At 32.8% G+C, this 11,106-nt stretch overlaps 1 protein-coding gene across 2 annotated transcripts in view; it reads right to left on the reverse strand.

Annotated features, from left to right (window-relative positions):
• Positions 1–10,900, reverse strand: part of LOC142347847 (uncharacterized) — a 118,415-nt gene extending 107,515 nt beyond the window's left edge. The window contains exons 1-2 of one of the 2 annotated variants that reach the window (XM_075398980.1): positions 10,551–10,900; positions 5,445–5,621 (exon numbers count right to left, since the gene is read on the reverse strand). The gene's annotated coding sequence lies outside the window, so the exon portion shown is untranslated. The remainder of the gene's footprint in view (positions 1–5,444; positions 5,622–10,550) is intronic. The other variant, XM_075398982.1, reaches the window with a different exon arrangement.
• Positions 10,901–11,106: the final 206 nt, after the last annotated feature.

An 11,106-nucleotide genomic window follows, 5' to 3' on the forward strand; every position in this document is an offset into this window, starting at 1 on the left:
CAAACTCAGTTTTACGCCATGTTATAAGAGGACGCTTACCTCTTAGATGTCTGTTTTAGATCACAAATTGTATGTACTACCTCTGAAGAAAACTTGGTGTGGACAAAAAAACTGTTGATCTGCAAAGATCTGGTTGTGGTGTCTGGAAAGATGACATTAAGATACGTAAGAACTTGAAAAATAGTGGTATTAGCTACACAGAAATTTGATAGCGTATAAAACTTCAACAAGCGTACAAAAACTGCTTCAAAACCGTTTGACTGAACGAGGTCAACTATGAACACAAAATCATTTTCAAAAATAGATGCACACGCGAGGTTAAGAATAGCTAACGATACCTCAATTGCAGTGTCATCGGCGATTCATAATATAAAATTGACAAAAACTAAATCATTGGCCAGTTGTATTTCTAAACTTATTGTTATTTTTCCCCTCGATCCTTCAGTTCTGATTTCGTCTCCGCCTCGGTTAACTCAAAAAGAACTTTTTTCTTTTTTAAAATCAGCAGACATTTTTAATGTTCTCATAGGTTTAATGCTTTTTTAATGTTTTTATAGGTTTTATTATATTTTTTTTCTAAAACAAGCATGTGCATGTTATAAAGATCCAAAGATCTGTTGTGAAACAAGGTAATGCATGCATAGCTCTAAAATGGCTTGGACCGATTTTTTTGTCTGTTTATCTTTTTTATTTTATACAGTTTGCGTCATTTAGGCAGTTTTACGTTGCTCACAGAGAAATAACAAGAAATAAAGTCGAACTTTTAGTTTAATATCTCGAACTACTACACGGTTTTTGATAAACGCTAGATTTATTCAGAAGCAGATTAAACTAAATAAGTCAAATCAAATTGCACATTTAATCTTGCAAGATGTCATAGGAAATGCGGTGTTCAATGACTAGGGATAAGCAATGTAAAATTAGTCTAAGGAGATGACTCAATGACCCGATTAAAATCACGATTCAAAAAAATTCTTCGTTGCAAGAGTTCAAAATAATTGTATCGATCTGATTTTTAGTCAATTGAATGACCGGCTTAGTGCAGCAATGTTTTGAGAACAACATCTGGAATACCCAGTGGAGATTATTGGCCTGTAATGCTGGCTAAGAGCAATTCAGTAGCCAATTGATATTGAACTTAAGCGTAAAAATAAGTCAAATTAAAGAAATTCAAATCCACCAAACAGCAATAATGCATAAAGATGTTGAAATCATCCTGTTTTAAGCAAAAGTAAAAGTGTGCAAGAATAGAAGACAAATTTGGCTCAGACTTACCCAAAAATTGAAAAAAAAACTAAAAGGCACTTTACCGTAGATATAGAAAAATTATTTGTTGTTATTATATTTTTTGCAGCTGCGCTTGGTCTCGAGCCAAAAACTGACTTACAAAATATTGAAGTATACCTTTAAGCTACAGATGGGCCTGCCATACAGTTCCTTATGTTTTTAATCATAAACCATCGAAGGAATTAGTACCTGAATATGATCACACGTTGAATGTAAATGAGAGACATGAGAACGCTTTTGTCAATGAATATCTCAAATATCGATGTAATTGACAACTGAACTAACAAGGAGGCTCGGTAATGTCCGAAAGCACATAATGTTCCGACCCCGATCATCCACATTCTTGACTTGGCTACCAAATGATGAAGAGATGAAAAACATACATATCGTTCAATAAACAACCAATGGAATACAATAATACCACGCTAGACGGCCGATGAAATTTTTTGATAATAGAACTACTAAAGTAGACCACAAAAATCAAAAAACAAACATTATTTACGACCACAACTCGATGTCTACAAAAAAAATCATAACAAAATCAAACTCGCATCAGATAAAACCTAAACAAAACAGTTTAACCTATACTTCATTAGAAAAAATATGGGACCGGGTCTCAATGCGACTGGTTAACAGGTCGACAAAAACAGAAAAAATAGCAAAAAGGTGCAAAGTTAAATTTGTTTCTATATTTGAAAACAATTAACTTCACAGTTATTAATGTCATTAGATATCACCTGAAATCACTGAAATTTTCATTTATATCTCCATAGGAAGCATTTGAGACATGCCATAATCCAATATTCAAATGTGCAAATTTTTAAATCCAATGGGACGCACGATTATTGTTATACACCAAGAAGAAAACAAAAATCCTCTAAAATGTAAAAATACAAAAAAAATCTCAAACATTTTATGAAGTCTCGTAGTAAAATTAATAACAAAGCCGAGAAGCAGAATTTTGAAACTAAAACCGTTATAGGGGTTTATTTATAGCTCGCTGCAAACGGGTTGTGACCTGTGTTTACAGAGACTCAGCTACAATTTGACCAAAAACTAATCCAAAAAATGTCAAATAGCTCAAAAACCCAAATATGTTTTGGAAACAAATATCAAAAGTCATAACAGATTTAAGATTTCAACGAAAAGCTACGTTTTAAGTTGCAACACCCCAAGAAACCAATTGGGACTGTTAATAATGAGACTACCTCACGACCCCACAAAATAACAAACAAATAATAAACAAACAAAGAAGCCAAAACTTCAAACAATTTTACGACATCACACTATTCAAGGCACTATACTTATAAGATGTTACCTGCAAGAACTGTAAATTATTCCTTATCCGAACATTAAAAAGTCGTCCCTAAAAAGGACAACTTAGACACGACAACAAAAAGAAACCCAAAAACTGAAGAGTATAGAAATCTAGAATTTTTTTTTTGAAATTAAATGATCGAAGCAATCCGTCACAACGTAAAACAAAACGCGATAAAGGTGGTTGTTTTATCAAAAGGAAATGAGAAATCTAATTAGAGAGATTGAGTAACATGGTGACCAAATTGAAAGCAAAAAAAGAAAATTGAAAAAAACCTTTGTTAGAAAATTTAAATTGAAAGTCATTAAAACAAACAGCTATAAACTGAAATCTTTATCTAGATTGAGTTATACGTCCTGGGGATAGAATTGAGACGTATCGCTATCAGGTATATGGCCTACAAAAACAAAAAGAAAGACAAATATAGAAAAAACAACAAAAAAATCCACAAAATTTTGCGAGATAATTTGGTCTCAGCCCAAAAAGCATAAACTATTCAACAAAAACAGTTAACATATACAGATAAGCATTTTTCCAACGCTGTACCTTTTTCCTACTATGCTTTCTTTCAATAAGATTTGCCAACAATGGGATAATTCTAGAAGGAAACAAAATGGACTCATAAAAAATGCAATTATGATCAAAAATGAAAAAGAAAAAAAATTATTTGAAAAAGAAAGAATAATCTATTCTCAGCCCAAAAAGCATAAACAATTCAACAAAAACAGTTAACATATACAGTTAAGCATTTTTCCAACGCTGTACATTTTTCCTACTATGCTTTCCTTCAATTATATTTGCCAACAATGTGATAATTCGAGAAGGAAACAAAATGGACTCATAAAAAATGCAATTATGATCAAAAATGAAAAAGAAAAAAAATATTTGAAAAAGAAAGAATAATCTATTCTCAGCCCAAAAAGCTCAAACTATTCAACAAAAACAGTTAACATATACAGATAAGCATTTTTCCAACGCTGTACATTTTTCCTACTATGCTTTCCTTCAATTATATTTGCCAACAATGTGATAATTCGAGAAAGAAACAAAATGGACTCATAAAAAATGCAATTATGATCAAAAAAGAAAAAGAAAAAAAATATTTGAAAACGCGTAATGTCAAAACAAGGAAAACATTAGTTGAATGTCAAAACAGTTTCCAACAATAATTTTTACCTCACACGAAATTGCCTTTTGCCTGTTTTTACTGAGGCCCCGCCCAAATTGAGAAAAATAAGATATAAAATTGGCAAAGTTCAAAAATTCACCGATATTTTCGTAACAAATATATCCAAAGTCATAACAGACATTGGATAACAAATGAAAGAAATATCCAAGTTCATACCTCCTAAAGCTAACTGTATCTTTGATTGGGACACTAAGTCATTGGACTACAAAAAGTATAACAAATGAAAGCAAAACTCAATAAGTGTATGAAACTTTTACGAAAACAATTGGTCAAAGCCATAAAAACCATGAGCTTAACTCTGAAATCACTTTACAATTTTTTTGACATCTTTTTTGTAAATAGTATATGTCATTAATTGAGCCCTGATTTGAGATTCCTGTCACAAATTTACATAAAAACATTTACATAGCGGAAATATTTTGAAAAAAAAGGTCGCGCCCCAATTTAATCTAAAAAACTTTATATCATAAAGATTCACGGTGAGGTAAAGATCGGCCCAGATATTGCTGCGCCTCTAACAAATCAGTCAGTTGTTCAATTGATTGCGAAATAGATCAGTTTTCAAACAACGTTTTTCAGTTTGTCAAAAATAAATAATAAATTTTTTTTCGTAATAATCGAGTTTTGAATTTGCAAAAAACTTGCAAAATTATTTCCAGAAGACTCTTAAAGCCAACGGGATCCCAATTAGCTCGTTTCTGAGCTTAAGAAAAATTCGACCGCAGTTTTAAGGTGTCTACTTTCAGAATATTTAAAGCAAGTGGGCTAAAAAAGCAAATGTGATCCTATTTTTCTCGAAAAAAGTCTGATTTTTGAAAAATTTAGCATAAACTCTAGCCAAAAAACTCGGATCGAGCTACACAGCAACCATTTTCTATCTTTAGAGATGAAATCAATAAGAGTACAGTTAGCAATTTTAACGTGTTTTAGCAAAATTGACAAATACTGAAAATGAAAAAAAGAGCAATTTTTCACATAATTTTAAACCTCGATAACTCCCTATAAAAAACGAAAATTCCAAAAATCTTTTTAGTTCCATATTCTACACTGGACTAGCTTTCTAGTGATACCACTCACAACTCTCAACAATGATTATATCGATCGGCCAAAATTGACTGAACAAAAAAAAAACATTTGAGTTTATAGTTCCTCCCTCCCCACTAAAGTGGGGTCGGAACAAAATATTAATAACGTGCACAATACAAAATACTTTTTATTTTGTAACAGAATGAATGGGTTAAGTTTTATTCCGCTTGAAAATAGAGTTTTCGTTGAGATGGTTTTCGTACCAGGATGGCCTAACGTCAATTATGCAAACTAATATATAGTCTTTTCCATAAAGTTGAAATAATTGATCTTTTGGAACCTCGCCAAAAGAGGCAGGCAATTCAGCATCTATATAGTCACCTGAATGCCAATGCTTCTCATGAAAAACCGAAGTCCTCCGTTTTTATCAACATGTTTTAAAACTCAACCTTGACCTTGGAACGCTATGCAGTGAATTTTGAAACGTTTGCTTACTTCAACTTAATGGGACACTCTAATAGACAACCCAATACCATTGAAGCCTCTTGAAAACAACAACAGAGAAACAGACGATCAGTTTTAACCAATCTTGGATTAAACCGGTTATGGTACAAGAACTCTCACCTCAAATTTGAGTAAATCAACAGGCTCGGCTTCAATCTCCTTTTCCTGTTCTGCTTCGTCCTTCTCAACCTCTCCCTCTACGTCATTGACGTCATCAGGACCGTCCGTCTGTCCTTCTGACGTCACAGGTTGTGGCTTCACAGGTTGTTTGTTATGGGTAGAAGCGAATGGAATAGCCTGAAAGAATTTGTTGTTTTCAGAACTCAAATTCTGTTTTCCTGAAATAAATTTTGTAAATTGACCTCTTGGTGAATGATATCAACACTATTTGCACAATCATTCTTGCGTCCATTTTGGATGTACTGCTATTCAGCAATACCGGTTTCTCCAACTGAGCTAAGAGCTATGAAATGGGACTGATTTTGATTGTGGTAATAACTTTGATAATATTAATTGAGCAATGATCAAGTACTCATGCTGGCCTTGCCAAAAATTAACGTAGTTGAAACTGTCTGGAGCAACTGGTCGATTGAAACACTGCTACTTATACAGAGAGCGTTGCAACAATCTCCATAAAGTTTTTTTTTCATTTTTTTCTCGAGAAAAATAGTTAGTTGTACTTTGTTCATAAAATAATAATGACGTGAATACAAAAGAAAACAAATTTTTGATAAACCACTGGAAACGTTTCAGGTAACCAAAGACTTGAATCTCTTAAAGCGTTTTAAGTTAAGGCCAAAATGATCAAGTCTGAAATAAGAGAAGAATTTACATGTATGTTTATTCTTTATCAATTTTTCTAAAGAAAAAAATGATGATTGGTCTTATTTGAAAGACCGGCTAAACTTTGCGATTTTACAAATAATGAATGAGCAACGGATCAGAAGTTTTTTCGGGAATAATGGAAAAAACTCTATGAAAGCAAATACGTAGTTAGGCCCAAAATCAGAAAAAAATGACGTTGATGGTACAAAAATGGCAATGGATTTTGGTACTTATTTGGTTATCAGAAAATGTTCTCAAATGTCTTTGCAATTCAAAAAAAAATTAATTTTGAAACAAGGAGGCTCGGTAATGAGCGTTCGCACACATCTTCCGACCTCGCTCAACCACATTTTTATTTAATTGGCTTCTAAATCAGGATGAGATATAATTGATATAATGAAATGAATGATATAATGAAATGAAAAATTGATATAATGTTCGAAAACAATTGGTGTATCCGTTTAAAAGAATTATTTTAAGCTCAAACCACTAAAATTAATTAATACCTCATTAAAGATTCGACGATACCTGCTATTAAAGAGACTAGGAGACAAGAGAGGCAAAAAATAAGCTTAAATTACGACCAGAACTCAATATCTATCTAATTAAAAACATAATAATAAAGCCAAAAAGATCGGATAAAACAAAAATTGAACAATTGACAGAACCTATTTAACACAATAACTTGGCAGAACTTGACATAAAATAACTTCAACAATAATTAACAACTTGACAAAATAACAAAAACTGCAAATTAAAAAAATACGTTTGTACTTTTTGAAAACAATTGATTTCAAAGACATGAAAAAAATAGCTGTCATCTGAAAATTTCTACGGATCATCAAACAAACTCATGCATACCTCCACTGGAAACCATTGAGACCTTGAATATTTAGAATGTCTTGGGCATACGAAAAGAGCAAATACAGGCAGAAAGTCAATTATTGAGAGAAAACTGTGTCGATGGCTTCAAAAGCCCTGCTATTCGCCAAAAGTTTTTTAAGCTTTTTAAACTTTTTTTTTATCCGTAATAAATCCTTTTTGAACGCCAAAACAATTTTTTTTAAAAAAATTGTTATACTGGACTCTCCGGTGATGCGATACTCGGAGTACACAGCAAAAAAGAACTACAAAAATTGGAATGTGCCCAAAAATAAGAAAGTTTTGAATAGTCAAATCTAGTTTCAAAACCGAACGAAACATCAATTAAATGATAAAACAGCCACAAAAACTAAATTCTAATTCAATTGAAAATGATTTTGGGCTCTAGCTTTGCGCAAAAAACACCGCAAGGTGACAGAAGTGAGACAAAAAACGAAAATTTGAAACAGTCACTAATTTTGTTGAACAATTTTTTAAAATCATAAGTAATAAAATTGTACCATTAACTAACACACAGTGAGTTGGGCCGGTTGTTTTCGCCTATTGGATATGTTATTACGGAGTCTAAGTCAAGAGACCATAAAATTTCAACGAATATCTTTACAATTTCTTTACGCAAATAGTTTTGACAAAGAAACCAAAATTTTTTTGCTGAAAATTTAAAGCATGGGCTTTTGTTCTTAAATTTAATTCGTTAATAAGTTAATATTAAGGCAATGAATGCAAACGAAGGCTTCGAAAAACATAACCCCATTGCAACCTGAAGAATTTTGGAATTGTGAAATACCAACAATTCGAGGCAAATTAATTCTGCTATTGCTGCTCATCCATTGAAGCACATAATTAACTTTTTCAAAATTTGTAGAAAAAAGTTAAGTAAGCAAAAAAATTAATACATGAAAAGAAAAAATTACGAATTTTGTATAATTATCGGGTTAAAGAAGCGAAAAGCCATAAGGTATGAAATGGAAACATTGTATAATTTCTTTAATACCTCTCTAGGTAGCTAATAAGATTTTTCAATTTTAAGACTTAATCATAAGGCTACAAAAAGAAAAAAATAAGTGCTGACGAAAATTCAAGAATTCATTAAAGTTTACCAAAACGCTTTTGGGAGCCAAAAACACCATGAGCTTTACTCATGAAACACGAGAATTGTTTTTGTGCCCTCATTTCAACATAAATGGGACCCCTACAAAAATGAGACCTCTCACTAATTTTAGCTAACTAAAGGAAAAACAGACTTGTCGGTGATTGGGACGAAGAAAAGCCTAGAAAGTATTTTAAAACGGACAGAGTAAAAAAAATCTAAATATTTTCGGTGCAAAAAATAAATGCTGAGACCAAAGTTGACTTTGCTATCACTGCGGGGCTGTCAAAAAACCACTGTTCCACATATTGGCACAGTAGATGTCCTGGCGAAAAATTCCTAATATATCAAAAAACAAATAATGCTTTTTAATAAAAAGTGATGCTGATAAGCGAATGGACGTCAAATTGTTAGCTCCAGCACACTTCTGTATGAAGCAGAGGTTAAATTAGCCTTGATCTGTTTAAAAATGATCGGGTCAGCAAATTAATGTCTCCACTACTAGTCAGTTTGGACAAAAGGGGTCTAAAAAGCATATCTGAAGCCATTTTTCACGAAAAATGAAAAATATGCTAAGCTTTCAAAAAGTTAGGCAACGTGTTAGTCAAAAGAGTTGGTTCAAACAATCGAACGACTCTTTTTTATTTTTAATTTTAAAACGAATACGACAATCTCCGGCTAAAAATTTTATCAGTTTTTTAGCAGAATAGTGAACCAAAACAGTGGAAGCGAGCTTAACGTTAACAAAAATTTTAAATCTCCGTAACTCCCTTTATAAAATAAAAGTCAATTATTAAGTGTTCTACTTTTGACAAGCGTGCTAACGATACCATTCAAAACTCTGCACAATAAATAAATTGATCGGCGAAATTTGACTGAACAACAAAACCGTCGAGCTTATAGTTCCTCCCCCAACTCTAAAGTATGGTGAAACAATAAATCTCTCTTATTCACTTAAAAAAAGAACGATTACTTTTCTCCACGCTTACGATTGTATATATAGAAAACAAAGAGCAACAGTTAGCACAAAATTTCAATTAAATTTTATGTATAATAAAAAAAACAAGTGTTCCATATTTCAAGAATGCTGCGTTTCCTAAACATATCTGCGCCTCCCCTATCAAAAAAAATGATAATCCCTTTGCTGCGTTTACCCGATCAAGAAAATGATAACCAATTTTTTCATCAAAACATAATAACTCTTTAAAATAAAAAAGAACGATTAGTTTTCTTTATGCTTACCGTTGTATCTATAGAAAACGAAGAGCATCATTTTATACGTAATTTAAATTAATTTTTCTGTATAATAAAAAAATCACGTGTTACTTAATTCGAGAACGCTGCGTTCTCTAAATTTTTTAATTTTTTAAAAAAACACTTGATGGTAAAATGTAACTTTTACAGAATAAAAACTATTGAACCTGAATTTTTGAACCTGTGTTTCTTTATTTGCATAACTTAACTTCTCAGCCAAATTTTGGAGCATGTTCAATTGCAGATAAGAGGTAAGAAGTCACAGTCCTGACGTCTTTGATGGCAGAAAAATGTCACAAGTTTCCGCATTGGTATTAATTGATTCCATATTTATGGGACACAATAAATTTTGAACAAACTATCGCAACTTAGTCAAGAATTCTGTCGTGTCTTGCCATAGCCTCTCTTTATCCGTAACAAACAACAGCATGGTCGACGAACTGCAATGTGAACGCTTTCTTTCATAAGCATACGTTTTAATTTTTTACTGTACTTCACGATCTCTCCCAAATCATCGATAGAAAAAGGCATACTAATGACAGTATGGTATATGAAAACGTTCGTTGACGGAGCTCAAGTTTTCTCTCTCACTGAAGTCTAATCTCCTTTCAAGTCTCGAAACTTTTTCTATATAGGATCTCTTGGACTTCTGTCTAGTACACGATGGCGACCGAAAGAACCGAGGTTCCCGTAGAGAGTTGAAAAACTGGGTTCTCTTCCGGAGACAACCCGGTAATCGTTCAATTGAATCACTTCAAACTATTACCGATCACACGTAAGAAGCTCTGAAGTGATCTTGAGATTTTCGGAACCCTATATACGACAAACTAGCTGGTGGCATGCCTGCTTCCAGGCGTGTCTGAAGTTTGGTTTTCCAGGATGTTGATCCTACGCCTCTCTCTATGGCAACTGTTAACAATTTTCATGACCTCGTTTATTTCAACTGTAAGTGTAACATTACGGTTAAAAAATTTAGTTTTTGTGGCCCAAAACAATGTAGAAGTATAGCCAATGCATATTGTGTGTCGTCGAGGTAAATCATTTCCTCAAGTTATATTGATGTGCTGGGAATCTTCTTTCTCAAAAGTGGAAATTGTCTGTTCCTACTGCCGCAACCAACTCCTCAAAATCATCACCCACATTGCGCCTCACCTATTTTTTAGTAGATGGCTTACCTGTACCCGACTTGTTTAATTTTTTGTTTTTTCAGGCCCCATTGAGTAGAAATTGCAACGTTTGGGTAAAGTCTGAATAAGTAGTTGTTCTGACCCGTCGACAAGCCTTCATCAAAGTATCAGATATGTCGTTTAATGATGTAAGCTAGCTTTTTGTAAAATTGTTGGCAACAAACACAAAAACAATAGCAACGGAACTCAATGGATTGCCCTGTTGAACACCAGATTAACTCGGCACTGCAGTTTTGTTTAGAATAGGTGTATGTGCGCTAGATTGATGCTAGTACCTTTGATCTAGACGACATTTATGTTTATTATGTTTATGTTTCACGATAATTCTGATAAGAACTAAATGCGTTGTAATGATCTTAAGTATACTAATAACATGTAGAATCGATAATGTGAGTCCGCACATAATGTTCCAACCATTGAAATGACAAACAATGTATATAGCTTAATAGATTAAATTTTACCGCCGCCCTCAAAGTTGTTCTCTGTACGATTTTGAAAACTAAACACTTTCATAATGCAACCTGCTTTAAATTGTGTTTTGCTG

This window comes from Convolutriloba macropyga, chromosome 10 (assembly GCF_964194025.1).
Source record: "Convolutriloba macropyga chromosome 10, txConMacr16.3, whole genome shotgun sequence".
Classification (NCBI taxonomy): Eukaryota; Metazoa; Xenacoelomorpha; order Acoela; family Convolutidae; genus Convolutriloba; species Convolutriloba macropyga.